This window comes from Rhinatrema bivittatum, chromosome 3 (genome assembly GCF_901001135.1).
Source record: "Rhinatrema bivittatum chromosome 3, aRhiBiv1.1, whole genome shotgun sequence".
Classification (NCBI taxonomy): domain Eukaryota; kingdom Metazoa; phylum Chordata; class Amphibia; order Gymnophiona; family Rhinatrematidae; genus Rhinatrema; species Rhinatrema bivittatum.
In genome coordinates, this window is record NC_042617.1 from 68669049 (window position 1) to 68685192 (window position 16144).

At 43.6% G+C, this 16144-nt stretch overlaps 1 protein-coding gene across 1 annotated transcript in view; it reads left to right on the forward strand.

Moving 5' to 3' along the window:
* CAMKMT (calmodulin-lysine N-methyltransferase) overlaps positions 1-16144 on the forward strand; it is a 785377-nt gene that overhangs the window by 380249 nt on the left and 388984 nt on the right.

Sequence of the window (16144 nt, forward strand, 5' to 3'; positions counted from 1 at the left end):
ACAGTGCCAAGGAATAGGTGATGATCAACAGTGTCAAAAGCAGCAGATAAGATCATAAGATTTGTCATACTGGGTGAGACCAATGGCCCATCAAGCCCTTTATCCTGTTTCTAACAGTGGCCAATTCAGGACACAAGTACCTGGTAGTTCCCAAAGGGTAAATAAATTCCATGCTGCTTATCCCAGGAATAAGCAATGGATTTCTGCAACTTTACCTTAATAATGGTTTATGGATTTTGCCTCCAGGAACTTGTCCAACCTTTTTTAAATGCAGCTACACTGACAGCTTTCTCCACATCTTCTGGCAACGAATTCCAGAGCTTAATTATACATTGAGTAAAAATATATTTTCTCTTATTAGTTTTAAATGTGCAACTTAGTAATTTCATTGTGTGTCCCCTAGTCTTTGTAATTTTTGAAAGAGTAAACAACCAATTTGTTTACTTGTTCTACTCCACTCATTATTTTATAGACCTCTATCATATCTCCTCCTCAGCTGTCTCTTCCTCAGGCTGAACTCCTAAGCTCTTTAGCCTAACCTTTATTTAGCCTTGTGTAGCTATAATTTGTGTTACTCTTCTCTAAGTACATCACTTTGCACTTGTCCACATTAAATTTCATTTCCATTTGCATGCTCAGTCTCCCAGTTTTGCAAAGTCTTCTTGCACTTTCTCACAATCCTCTTGTGCTTTAACACCTTTGAATAATTTTGTGTCATTGGCAAATTTGATCACCTCACTCGTTCCATTTTTCAGATCATTTGTAAATATGTTAAAAAGCAGTGGTCCCAGAACAAATCCTTGGGCCACGCCCACTATTCACCTTTCTAAATTGAGAAAATATACCATTTAGCCCTACTCTCTGTTTTCTATCTTTTAACCATTTTCTAATCCACAACAGGACACTGCCCCCTATCTTATATCTTTTTAATTTTCTAAGACGTCTCTCAAGAAGGGCTGTTTCTGTGGAATGTAGAGAGTGAAAACCAGATGAGTCAGCAGACGTCAGCAAAGGACATGTTGAGGCTGTTGGGCCTCATAGCATCAACTTTACATGTCATGCAGTTGACACTGTTACAAAAAGAAGGGTCAGAGCAAATTAGCTCTGGATGCCTTTCCCTCGATTGGGGAAATAGTCTGCTTTACGTGTATCCTCCAAATTCGCTAGTTGTTAAGACTCTATTGAAGCTCAAAGAAGACTCGTTCCCACTCTTCAGGGAGATGTCTATCAGGGACTCAAACTGGGTAATTCCCTAGATATTATTCAGGAATAGGGCAGATTATGCCATCCCAACATTAGGTCCCTGCCGCTCACCACTTTGATGTTGAGAGGTTGACCCTGCAACCCCTTGATCTATCTGAGGATGTGCCTCAAGTTCGTTTGGCTTCAAGAAAGGATTCCACTAGAACATCATATGAATATAAGTGGTGCAGGTATGTTTTGTGATGTGAGAATAAGACCCTAGTTCCTTTCTCTTTCGCCACATAAAAATTCTTAATTATCTTCTATATCTGTTTGAGTCAGGCCTTAAAACCAACTCAGTAAAAGTTCATCTTAGTGCAACTGATGCCTACCATCACCAGTAGAAGGGAAATCCATCTCTGTGCAACCTTTAGTTGTCTAGTTTATGTGGGGCATGCTTCATCTGAAGCCTTCCATTAGGCCTCCTGCTATGTCTTGGGACCTCAGCATGGTTCTGTCTCAGCTGATGAAAGCTTCATTTGAGTCACCACATTCCTATGACCCTCATATCTGTGGGTCATATTTTTGGTGGTGGTTACCTCAGCATGCAGAGTTAGTAAACTTTAGGCTCTAGTAACTTATCTACCTTATAACAAGCTGTTTTATGATAAGGTAGTCTTATGCACCCATACGAAGTTCATCTTAACCAGTCAATCATCCTTTCAACATTCCCAGGCCATATATCTACCAAGGTGAACAAGTACTGTACAGTTTGGACTGCAAAAGAGCCTTGGCCTTCTACCTGGAGCGGTTTGAAGCCTATAGAAAACCCCTTCAGCTTTGTTTCTTTTGATATCAGAAAACTGGGGATAGCCCTTTCCAAACAAACTTTATCTTACCTGTAATAGATGTTCTCCAAGGTCATCAGGATGTGAATCCTCATGAAACCTGCCCACCTCCCTATTGAGTTGGTGTCTCTGTTTTTTTCTGTTTTTCTGCTAAAATACAATACTAATGTTTCCCTCTGTGGACACATGGCATAATGGCATGTGTGGGCATGCTCAGTGAGGCTCAGTCAAAGCTTTAGAAAGTAAGGTTTCCGGGCTGGGCCCCATAGGATGGCATTCCACTGTCCTCAGAAAACACCTGCTTTCCATTCATTATTTATGTCTTTCCAGTTTTATGAACCCTGAGTTCAACTGCTTTTTAAGTTTCTTTTATAAATACTTTATTCATTAAATTGAATGATAAGCCTTTTATCCTCAGCATTAAAGGAAAGATCTCATAATCAGAGAATTTTCTCTAAAGTTGTAAAAGCATGTGATTTATCAAAACCTTTATTTCATTTTTTATGTCTTTGAAATTATCAAATGACTTATAACACAACTTTTATCTTCATCAATCTACAAAAAATACCAAAATATAGAATATTTTGTTTGTCTTCGGTGTTGGTAGTTTTTATAATATGTATTCTGGACATGAAAAATCTTACTCCTGTACCAAGATTATTGTTTTGTAAGATATTAATTTAGGAGGGTTTTATGATAAATACAGGATTTATGGATGTAGTGCAGGATGTTTATCTTTTTAACAAGATTAAATGTAAGCTAACATAAATTAATTTAGGAAAATATCAGTCCTAAATCTAATGCTTTTTCTCTGTACAGTGAATTTCACTTCAGTGAATTCTTGATATAAAATAATCATATTAAAAAGAATATACATATACTTCCAATGCCTGGGTACTGAAATTAGAAAGATAAAGCATATTCTTTAGAACAAAGTGTATACAATGCTACAAATTTGGGAGTGAGACTGTTGTGCATAAGGAGACATTGTTTGCAAGAATTTGCACAGTTGGATGAAGTTGCATAGTTGGCTTACGTTGAAAGACTACTAGATATCCATCAAATTCAGTTTTAAAATTTGCTACATAAAATCAAAATAGAACTAAGGGTTGCTAAGAGCCAAGAGAAACAGATAAGTATGAAAGGAAAGAAGTGTGAAGCTTGCTGGGCAGACTGGATGGGCCGATTGGTCTTCTTCTGCCGTCATTTCTATGTTTCTGTGTTGCTGCTTCATCAAGATCTTTTGACAAATCCATTAAGTGAATCCCTTGCTCAGGGAATACCTATGGCACATCTCCCCCATCAGGTTTCCTAGCAACTCATCTCCAGGCTGGACTACAGCTTCTATTTTTACAGCAAAGTGCTCCATGGCATCAGCCAGTATAGCAGAAGATAAGGCAGATGGATAGACTCAATTCTTCTCTTTCTGTTTCACCATTGAAGGAAGAAAAAAATTAATGTGAGCTATTTATCCAGTTTTTCACAGACAGTGTTAAACATTCAGAAGGAAATGGATTTGGAAAATGTGACAATTTTTTCTTGCCAGCAAACATTTATCCCACTCATACCCTAAATATCTTTTGACGAGCTAAGCATGAGTGACATTGTGTATATATTCTCTTCAGACTAGTGTTTTGCCAGTTTGATCCTTGCCCATCTTGGTTGGTAAAACTAGCAAGGAATGATCGATAGCTTTTGGAGATATTACTTGGGTATCTTTGGAAAGAGGAATATTCTTCCTATTAACAATTGTGGTGTTAGACCAGGCACTGGTCTAACACCACAGTCTGATCAATTGATTTTTTGCAGTTTGCCAGTTCTTGGTGGAAAGATGTTAAATGTTTGAAGCAAAAGTTGGACACTCCAGTAGGGCTAGGCCTCTTCTAATTTGGGGATGTTCTTAATCTAGTTTCCAGCTCTATCATTACGTCTGGCTGTTCCATAATTTTGATATTTTCCTTTTCCATATTCTCCTGCATTCTGGGTTGCCATGCTGCTTCTCTTTTGTTCTCTGTGAGTTCCTCATAGAAGTTTCTCCAGGAGTTTTTTTTATTTTGGCTTTGGTGGTGTTTTAAGTGCACTTTTATTCTCTTCCCCATTTCTCTGTAGAATTGCTTTTATTAATGTTACTGATCAAATATTTTCTTTTGGATGTCAGATTTTTCTCTATACCATACAGGATCTCACCTAAGATTTATTCCGTCTACTAGCATTTGCCTTCTTTCTTGACTCTGTTCCTTGGTCTAGATTACATTGCTTTCATTCATCAAGGTCTCACCCATTACCTCCTCTAATCATCTGGCTGTTCCAGCATTTCTCTTCTGTTGCTTCTCTGGATCTCAATCTCTCTTTTTACAACATCACTTAGTTTTTTGCCTTTTTTTTTAAGTTTATATAATTTATAATTTCTTTGCTTTTATTTATCCAATTAGAGGTCTTAAATTAGCACTAGTAATTTTTGCAGCTTTTCCTTTGATGCTATTGCTCTTTCTTCCAGTTTTTCTCAGTCTGTCTACATTAAAATGCAAGGTTTATTGCATAAAAAGAGCAGCACATTATCTCTCTTATCTTCAAGGATCCACATGACTGTATTCAGTCTTCTTTATTCATTAGCTGCTGTTGTCTGTCTCCAGCTGCAGTGAATCCATAAACAGGTTTTCTATGGCCTATAGGTCCAAGGTCAGTCATTTGTGTGGATTGTTTGGCTAAAATGCAGTAGGACATAATTTTTTAATAAAAAATTATTGATTATAGATTCATGCTATGTTTTAATAGGTCATGGATCAGGAGTTGTGTTATATATTATTTTGATATTTTATTTGTTGAGTTTTTATCTTGATTATTTATGTTTTAATTGTACTCCATGTGGTACATTTTAAAAAACAGTGCGCGCGCATACTTTTGTTCGCGCACCAGGCGCAAACAAAAGTATGCCGGATTTTATAAGGTACGCGCGTAGCCGCGCGTTTATAAAATCCGGGGTCGGCGCACGCAAGGGGGTGCACATTTGTGCAACTTGCGTGCGCCGAGCCCTGTGCGCACTGCCCGTTCCCTCCACCCCCCCCCCCCGCACCTTCCCCTCCCTTCCCCTATCTAACCCACCCCCCGGCCCTATCTAACCCCCCCCTTACCGTTGTTGTAAAAGTTACAACTGCCTCCGGCAGGCGTAACTCACACGTGCCAGCGGGCTGCTGGCGCACCATCTCCCGACCCGGGGGCTGTTCCGAAGGCCTCAGCCATGCCCCCGGGCCGGCACCACACCCCCGACATGCCCCCTGGAATGCCCCGAATGTCGCGCTGCCCACCCGACACGCCCCCTAGCGAAGCCCCGGGACTTACGCGCATCCTGGGGCTTGTGCGCGCCACCGAGCCTATGCAAAATAGGCTCGGCACACGCAGGGGCATTTTAAAAGGGTTACACGTGTACCTAATGCGCGTAACCCTTTTAAAATCTACCCCCATGTGAAAGTTGGATATGGCAGGCTATAAATCTTTAAAATAGACTGATAACTGTACCAGGGTATTTTTTTGACTGAAGATTCTGCACAGTTGCTATCTTAAGGCCCGATTTTTAAAAGCCGGCATACATGAACACTGGGAGCTACACGCGTTTCCAGGTTTCCAGCCTAATGGTGCTGTCCTGCTGAAGCATGCGCGGGCCCACACAACTTCCTACTGCTCCAGAGAGCAGATAAGTATGGAAACAAAACAAAACGTTAGAGGGGTTTTAGAGGTTGGGAAGGAAAGGGGAAAAGGGAGATAGGTTAACTAGGTTTAAGAAGTTCCCTTCCTATCGCGTCGCCATGCGCTTCTTAGAAAATTCCCCCCTTTGCGCGCACGTGCTGATATAAAATCGGATGTGCATGTGTGCATGGGTAGCATGTTATAAAATCTTTAGCTGAGGCTAAAGATATAGTTGCATTGGAGAAGGTACAGAGAAGGGCAATCAAAATGATAAAGGGGATAGAAAAGCTCCCCTATGAGGACAGGCTAAAGAGGTTAAGGCTGTTCTGCTTGGAAAAGAGATGGCTGAGGGGGGATGTGATAGAGGTATATACAATCATGAGAAGACTGGAAAATTGGGCATCCAAATGGCAGATGAAATTTAATGTGGATAAGTGCAAGGTGATGCATATAGGGAAAAATAACCCATGCTATAATTACACAATGTTGGGTTCCATATTAGGTGCTATAACCCAAGAAAGAGATCTAGGCGTCATAGTGGATAACACATTGAAATCGTCGGTTCAGTGTGCTGCGGCAGTCAAAAAAGCAAACAGAATGTTGGGAATTATTAGAAAGGGAATGGTGAACAAAACGGAAAATGTCATGCCTCTGTATCGCTCCATGGTGAGACCGCAACTTGAATACTGTGTACAATTCTGGTCGCCGCAACTCAAAAAAGATATAATTGCGATGGAGAAGGTACAGAGAAGGGCTACCAAAATGATAAGGGGAGTGGAACAGCTCCCCTATGAGGAAAGACTAAAGAGGTTAGGACTTTTCAGCTTGGAGAAGAGATTGCTGAGGGGGGACATGATAGAGGTGTTTAAAATCATGAGAGGTCTAGAACGGGTAGATGTGAATCGGTTATTTACTCTTTCGGATAATAGAAAGACTAGGGGGCACTCCATGAAGTTAGCATGTGGCACATTTAAAACTAATTGGAGAAAGTTCTTTTTTACTCAACGCACAATTAAACTCTGGAATTTGTTGCCAGAGGATGTGGTTAGTGCAGTTAGTATAGCTGTGTTTAAAAAAGGATTGGATAAGTTCTTGGAGGAGAAGTCCATTACCTGCTATTAAGTTCACCTAGAGAATAGCCACTACCATTAGCAATGGTAACATGGAATAGACTTAGTTTTGGGGCACTTGCCAGGTTCTTATGGCCTGGATTGGCCACTGTTGGAAACAGGATGCTGGGCTTGATGGACCCTTGGTCTGACCAGTATGGCATATTCTTATGTTCTTATGTTCTTATGAATGGGTAAATGTGAATCAGTTATTTACTCTTCAGGTAATAGGACTAGGGAGCACTCTATGAAGTTAGAAAATAGCACATTTAAAACAAATAGGAGAAAATTGTTTGTCACTCAACGCACAATTAAGGTTTGGAATCCATTGTCCGAGAATGTGGTTAGGGCGGTTAGTATAGCTGGGTTTAAAAAATGTTTGGATAAGATTCTGGAGGAGAAGTCGATAAACTGCTATTAATCAAGCTGACTTAGGGGGTCATTTACCAGATGGATCATACGTGATAAGGGACGTTTCGCAAGCGAAAAGTCCCTTATCGTGTGCGATACCAAGATGGGGGCGGAGTCGGCCCTGGAAGAGGAGGAGTCGGGGCGTCACCGGGGCCGACTCCGCGAAGACGCCACAGACGACAAAAAGGTAAGGGCCTTTTTGCGTCCTATTTTGCGCCCAATAGCTGCACCTTCTATGGTGGTGCTATTGGGTGTGAAACCGGCAGCGATCGCACCGCGGCGGCGGTGTGATTGCTGCCGGCTAGTGCAGGACCGCCCCCGTTTCGGCCCCCTGCCCCTCATTACCTAAAGTATTGCAGGCCTATGATACTTTAGAAAATGAGGCCCTTAGATGGTAACTTTCAACGTGGTGCATGGGCACCTGTGTGCATGTTTGTTGGCCCGCGTCCAAGGTTATGGCTATTTTATAACAAATATGCATATATGTGTGCATTTTATAAAATAGCCTGACTGCACGACACGTGTGCTCAATTTTAAGTGGGCGCATGCCTGTGCACACAAATGCCGCTTCTACTGCGTAAGTGAGGGGATTGTAAAATGCACACACGCCAACTCCATTGCCAGTTTTCCAGTTCACCCAGTTAAGGGGTAGAAATAAAATTACATGGCAGGGGACCCCAATGCGCTCCAGTGCGCGCAAGTATTTACATGCAAATTTCATGTTAAAAACCCGGAAAGCCCTTGCCCCGCCCAGACCATGTCCATGCCCCACCCCTTTTTGGAAACTTCATTTGTGTGCACAACATGTATACGTATGTCCAGGTGGATTTTAAAATCTATTCAGTATGCACCGGCCTGACAGATTTGCTCATCCCTTAATTTCAGCGCGCATCAAGCTTTTAAAATTCACCGTTTTAGGGAATAGCCACTGCTATTACTGGCATCAGTAGCATGGGATCTACTTAGTGTTTGGGTTCTTTCTAGGTACTTGTAACCTGGATTGGCCACTGTTGGAAACAGGATGCTGGGCTTGATGGACCCTTGGTCTGACCCAGTATGGCAATTTCTTATGTTCTTAAAGGTGGCATCTTTCTATCCTGACCTGCAGTCAGTATGTCATTGTTTTTGGCTTCCTTCCATACTTTAATAGCAGTGGTTGCTTTGTTTAGATTTTATCTAGATGATAATCAGTAAGGTTACTATGTGAGGGTTATCAATGAGACTTGGCAAGAAAATTAAACTCTGTTTAATTATTCTCTGCCTTCCAGACTTAGTTTAGTCTTGTGCTCTGTCTTTCCTTTTGTTTGTTGACATCATTGGAATGGCCACACATATTGTCTTGTGTACTGGCTATGAGGATTAAAATCATTAGTTTATTTTACATTTGTATTGGAACTACAAATAGCATTACAGGATTATTTATTCCTTTTTTAATTAAGGCATTTTTCCTGATTTAATTACATTGTCTTTGGGATACTCAAAAGTAGGCCTTTTCAGTAATCAATATAGCATGGCTTAAAAATAAATCATTAAATGTAAAAAGCAAAATGAAAAATACCATCAAATGTTTCTCTGGGAACTTCTTTCTTTATTATTAAATTTAGCTCATTGATTTTGATTGAGACTTTGATGTCCTGTATTGTTTAAGTCCACTTGATTATTACACAGTGCAGTACTGCATCCTCTTATGAAGGTATTCTTGTATAATCCTGATCATTTAAACCTAATCTTGAGAGCTATCTGTAAAAAAAAAAAAGATATAATCTGGTTAAAATTCTAAATACATTCATTCTGGGAGCTTTCAGAATCCCAAATATCTATCTGTGAAGCAGGAATGCATACAGGTTAATTTCAGCATAGGGGATATAATGAAACATTAACATATTTAACAGGCTTCAATAAAGTATAAGATGGTAACATCTTATATAAGAAAAGAAGCTGCAGGATAAAGGATTATGGTGTCAAGTTGGAAGGAAAGAGGTTTGGAGCAAATGTGAAGAAATATTACTTTTGTGATAAGGGTGGTGGATGTCTGGAATTGCCCACCACTCCAGAACAATGATGGAATAGCCTAGTGGTTAGAGCAGTGGACTATGAACCAGGAGACCAGAGTTCAAGTCCTGCTGTTGCTCCTTGTGACCTTGGACAAGTCACATTGCCTCAGGTATAGAAACTTAGATTGTAAGCCCTCTGGGGATAGAGAAATACCTACAGTACCTGAATGTAAACCAATGTGATATCTCAGATGGAATGTCGGTATATAAAAATAATAAATCAATAAATAAATACTTGGGGCTGATTTAGAGTGTGATAAGGGAGGAGAAGATTGGAGTTGTCAATAAACACTATGCAGGTGCAAGTTGGCAATGATAAGAACTATGCTGCGCATGCTATATTTCACCCAAAAGTTTTAAAGTTTCATTTTCTATTATTTATATATCACATCCATGATGAGCTCTACTTTAGGAAATAGAGACCAGTATGAGGCTACATCTTTTATCCTGGGCTTCTTTTCATACTTTAATAGTAGGCTGACTAAGATATGTTTGATATTTCTTTTGGGTTAAGTAAGTTATTTAATTCTTTATTTATTTCTCATTTGTTATATACCACTCAACAGATACCAGATCTGGCCAGAGCAGTTCACAACAAAATCGAATAAAAATACAATGTATACAAATTCTAACACCAATAAAAACAATAAAATGCACAATACTCAATTAAGATAGAACAAAATACTTCAGTTCTAACTATCTGTACTGTACACAATTTAATTCAACCCCGGGCTAAGATGGATAAAGCCAGGTCTTTACCTTTTTTCTGAACTTGCTCTTTGTGACACAGTGATTGGTGGATGGGGAATCCAACTGGGGTTTTCAGTTTTACCACTTGACACTCTGATTACCACACCTAATACCTTGCCTTAAAACAGGCAAAAATGACAACTATTACATTTTCTTATTGACAGCTTCATTAAGGATTTGTGATGACTAGCAGAGTGATTTCTCTGCTAGGTGTTATACCGGTACGTGGAACCAAGGCCGTTGGCCGCTTACCTTGAGTAGAGGTTCTCGGAACTGGAGACTCAGCGAGTAGCGTTGGGTAGAAGACTTCTGATAGTCCAGGTAGCCCAACAGCGAGACTGGATCCAGGCAGGGTGATCCAAGGGTCAGGTTGAAGGTAACGCAATCCAGTCACAGCCCAGGTCGGGGCAGGCGGCAAACAAGCAGGAACCAAGGCGACAAATCCGAAGGCAGGCAGCAAACAGAATAATCCAGTAACAGTCCAGGTCAGGGCAGGCAGCAAACAAGCAGGAACCAAGGCAACAAATCCGAAGGCTGGCGGCAGGCAGAATAATCCAAAGGGCAGTCCGGGTCTAGCAGGCAGCAAGCAGCAGGAACACAGCAACGAAACTCTCCAAACGCACTTGTGGCCGAAGCAACACAGGAGAGGAGAAGCTCCCTTAAATAAGCCAGGTCTCCCGCGCTGCCCGGCGGCGTCTGACGTCAAAAGGGGGCATGGCTAAAGCTCCGAATCGCGCGGAGCTGCACCGCGGGAGACGCTAGCGTCAGGAGAACGCCGACGCTAACGGCAGGTAACATAGGAACCACTAGTTCCTAAAATTTGAAATCAGGAGATGAATTGGGGTAAGAAGTCTGGTTTCATAAGAAATACTTTTTCCGTGTTTTGACAACTTATATATCTATGTATTTTATTCTCATGCCTATTCATTGGTAGCTCTAGGAAAGCTAGATTCATGTACAATAGGTGTTGCGTCCGTCGCTGCTCAACGCCCTCACTCCGCCCTCTTTACCTCTGTGGCGACTCCCTCCGGGTCTGATGGACGGTTGGCTGCCGCGGTGTCTTGCCGTCTCCCTCAGGCATCCCTGGACAGGCTCAACGCTATGGATTTGCCATGTTCCTGATGACGTAGGGCTCGCGCTCCAATTGATGTACCAGCAAGGGCGCAAACCTTGGGGGCGTACCCCTGAGATGACGTTATCCGCTTCCAATATAAAAGGTCTCGGTATTCGCTAACGAATTGAGTTAGCAAGGGGGATTGCTTCGGCTTTACTCCCAAGCTACTGTGCCTCCTTGGACTTACCAGGGGTACCCACTCCTCGGTGGCCTCGCTCTCTTTTCTTTATTTCAGATTGCAGTACTCGCTCCTCGAGGGCCTGTGTTCCTGAACACTCTGAAAATTCTCTACTGCCTGGAAGCTATCGCAGATACAGACATTTGTGAGTTACCATCGCTCTCTCAGAGCTTTCCCTGGAACCAGGTACTCGCTCCTCGAGGGCCTAACCCTTTCCAGCAACTGAGCTTCCTTAAGACCTTATGTGAGTTTTGTCATCCAGTTCTGGCTATGAACACAGCATACCCTGTCTACTCACTATCTATAGTTTCTCTATAGCTCAGCAACCTTGGGATCACTGTTCCAGTACCTGAGGGACTTCAGCCCTGCCGGGCATACCAGCTCACTACTGCCACCTCTGGTGGTTCTACCAACCTGTCTAATAAAAGAATTATCTGTGTCTGTCTCCATACCCAAGCCTAGCCGGTGGTCCCTCTCAGGATATCCTCCTGGGGGCGCAGTCATCTGCCATCGGCCCAAGGATCTACCTATCTACATTCCTCTACAGCTGAGTGCCCTCTCCAAGCACTCCGCTGGTAACAGATTGGTATTCCTTTCCATTAGGAGTCTTCAGCAACAGATTCATAACAGATTGCTACTCCGCAGTCTAAACCCTAACAGATTGTTTACTACTCCCTCTACAGGAGCTGAGCATAACAGATTGCTAACTCCTCCTTCCACAGGAGCAGATTCATAACAGATTGCTAACTCCTCCTTCCACAGGAGCAGATTCATTACAGATTGCTAACTCCTCTCTTCTTGAGGAGCAGATCATAACAGTTTGCTAACTTCTCCCTCCACAAGAACCAAAGCATAACAGATTGGTAACTCCTCCCTTCCTCAGGAGTGGAAGCATAACAATAGGTATATCTTTCACCAATCTACACTCCAGCAAAATAGCTTTACAGGATTATTTATTCCATCTTTTTTAATTAAAGCATTTTTATGATTTAATTACATTGTCTTTGGGACTCTCAAAAGTAAGCCTTTTCAGTAATCACGTCCTATTAGATTCTTTACTTTATCAAATAATTTCAGTAATGTACAATAGAACCTGTGCAATAAAACTCTCAGTAAATTAGCTGTCTGAAAATTGCTTTCATTTCATCTGACTAAAAATATGTGCATGATTCCATAACATGTATGCTTTTAACTGAATTGAGAGGAGGCATGCCCAGGGGGGTGTTTGGGGCAGGGTTGGAAAACCACATGTATAGATTGGATTTTTGAATCTATACGTGCTGTTTTCCATCAACACCCTGCCCACAGAAAAAGCATGTGCAAAGTTCATTAGTCCTTTGTACCTGTGGGCAGTTTTCAAAGTACGCACATTCTTTCCTTTTGAAAATTAAGTACAACAAGGGCTCAATAAAGCCTAGCCACATAGTAACCAGAAATTCTTCTGTGGCATCTAGGATTTTCAAGGCCTGCTCAAACTATCACTGCGGGCCACAGTGAGAACAGATGCTGTGGTTTCAGCCACGTGGTGCCTGAACTCCTCTGCTGGAAAGGGGTAGAGCTCTGCTCGGGTTAGTACTCAGGTTGTAAAAAGTTAAGGAGACCTCTAGAAATCTTCTTATAGATGTGTGCTCACACTTAGCTGTTTGACAATCACTTTCAATTCAACTACATTTTTTATTATGCTGTACACACAGCTCATTTGTATTTTGAATCCAAAGAAACAAATAGAAATCTTCCTCCCTCTCCCCCCATATCTGTTAAATACAGTCTAGTCCCGACCTCTCTACTCTCAGGATCCCGAGTATCGACTCTTCCCCATAAGTATAGTCTTCAGCCCTACCCTTTCCCCATAGACACAACCCGTTGCTTCCTCCCTCCTCCATTTATGAGCCATGGACCAATCACCTTTCTCCCATGTAAGATCCATGGAAATCCCCTAAATACTATCCACAGTCACTGGTTCTCCTCCTCCCCCTCCCTCCAAATGCAGTTTGTGGTCTCAGCACCCACTCCCCACCCTTCCTCTCCTTCAGCCTCTGCAGAAGCAGAAATTTTTACCTGAGGCAAAGTGGCCGATCCTGGAACCCCCATTTCTTTCCTGAAGCCTAGCAGCTCCAATTTGTATTGCAGTGGTGCTAGGAGAAGTTGGGAAGCAGATTAGACATTTGTGGTGCTCCACTGGCCTCTGGACAATATTTTGGGACCTTCAGTGTGTTTATATTTGCTGCCTGTCCCAGATGTTCACACCTGCTCATTGATCTGAAATGGAGCTGTAGAAATATGTGGGAGGAGGGAGGGAGGGGCCGGTCTGGGAGCACCAGTTTTACTTGGGAGACATAGGGCAGGAGGCTCCCAAATGTGAACAGGTGGGGCTCAGATTTTCTTAAGAGATTGAAGAAGTGATCAGGGCTTGGGAGTCCTGGATTGTAGCCTTTAAAATAAGACTTTTTTTTGTCCCTGATCCTTGACATGAGTTGCACAATAACATCACACGAGGAGGGTAGTTTTCAAACAGCTCGTACAGCAGTAAAGTCTGCGGGTACATTATACACACAGATTTTACCACCTGTTTATGCCTGGAATGAAATAGATCAACTCAGTGGCATAACCAGAACTGAATTTTTTGGGGGACCAAGGTTAACATGGGTGGGCAATAAGCATATAGGTTTGAGACCTACTAGTTGTACTCTTATCAATAAATAATACCTTAGAATGCACCTGACAATGGATTTCTTTGTAGTCTGTAACCATTATGCATCATAAGTGACACTTTAAAATATTTTGTTTCAAGCACTTACCAACATTAAAGATAGTGTATTGATCTGTATTAATTTATTTTATATGTACTGCTGTTGCGCTGATGGAATGGAGCGCAACTGGGAGCTCTGCAGCGTGGGACGAGGAGAGTGTGTGCCCTTACGGTGTGGACTGTCCAAGTCTGGGAGTCAGGAGCCTCGAATCCTCCCATGAGGCCACCAATGCAATGGTGGGCTCTGAGTGGTCCTCCGACTAATCCAAGCCCTTTCGGATCTGCCACAGTGTGCAGCAGAGGCGGCAGGTCGGACAGAGGTCAAAGTGGGAGAAGGCCGAAGGCACTGGAGCTTGGAATGAAGACTCAGACGTAGCTTGAGACGAAAACAGGAAAGAGAGGGATGAGCAAAACCCTGTTGGGTTTGAGGCATAGTGTGGACTCTTAGTCACAGTGGCGATGACTCCTCTCACGGGGAGGGGCCCAGTGGAGAACCACAACGATAGGCTAGACTCAGAGAGCAGACACTGGAGATGGAAAACTTTATTGTACTGCTGTAGATAGATGGTAATTGTACAGGAAGAGATGGCACTGAAGTCCAGCAAGGTGCCAATATGCTCAAACAGTCTCAGATGTAGAATCTCACCCGGATGTACAAGGTTGGTAGGGTTCCGCAGAGCAGGATAAACCGAACCTGGTGGGTGGAAATGGAGAGCTGCATCATAGAGGTACTCACTGAAGAGTAGTACAGGAATCCTCCTGGGAGATGATGAAGGTGGGACCCAAGGTCCGTGGTGCAGGATACTCCAAGCTGGATAGACCCTCGTGGAATGAGTACCTGGAAGCACAGAGAATCCTGAAGAGAGACCTCTGAGGAGTGGTTGTCTAAGTTAGTAGAAACCCCGAAGGGTAGTTGGAAGTGAGAGGCCCCCAAGGAGCGGGTGCCCAGAGCTTCTTCAGGAGCGAGATACCCCGGAGGGTAGCGAGGAGTCTAAGTGTGCAGCTTAGAAGCGGTCAGAGTAGCTAAACTGAAGTCCTTGCTAACTCGTTCGTTAGGAGCGGAGCGGAGGCTAAAATACCCGGAAGTATTGACGTCATGCGGTGGGGACACCCCCGAGGTTCCCACCATGATGTGTAGATAAGCACGCACCCTAGGAGGCCACAGGAAGGAGCATGGCGGATGGGGACACCCATACTGAGTTGGAGAAGCTGAGGGTTTCAGCACTCGGCACCGGAGGCAGCCATCTTACCCATGGAGGAGGAGAAGAGCAAAAAAGAGGTGAGGCAGAGCAGTAGCAGCCATCTGCGACCGATGGACGCAACACCCTCAGACGCCCTACACAGCACATGGGGCTGGTCGCGGACCGCACTGTCCCCTACTCACCCTACACAGCTGGGTGGCTGGTCGCAGACCACGAGGGGAGTGGGAGGCTCAGGAAGTCTCATAGCGCAGGATTGCAGTAACCCCCTCGGATCCTCTGGAGTCGGGACTGGAAAGACGAAGATAAGAACTTGGAACTTGGAAGCTCTGATTAAAAACAAGGAATCTCCGGAGGCACAGGTCCTACAGGACCTGGAGCATTAGGACCAGATACATAAGGCTGGGGATCACATGGAACTTGGAACATGACGGAACATCATGGAACATCAGAACAGAGACCAGGAAGATACAAGAAATCCATGCATAAAGAGCAGAAATGCCCGGGTAGGAGCTGGAGACGAGGAGTCCTTGGGAGGACTTAGCCCCTTGCCGAAGCGAGGACTGAATGATCAGGCAGCCTATTTATAGGCAGAAGAAGGCAACTCCCTGGGAGGAGCTTGCGGGTGGGGCCCCAGGGCGGAACAGCTGCAGGCCCTTTAAATCCCCCGTAGAAGCCACGGGCCCACCCCTAGGAAGGAAGGGGCAGGACCCTGGACAGCGGCCATGCTGCCGCTGTAGCAGGAGCTGGAACTGGGCCTCAGGGCAGGCCCGACGACGTCGGCGGTGTCCTGCCGCGAAGCGGAGGCTGAGGTAAGTGGCTACCTGCTGCGGGAATGAGCCCCCCCCCCCCCCCCCCCCCCCCCC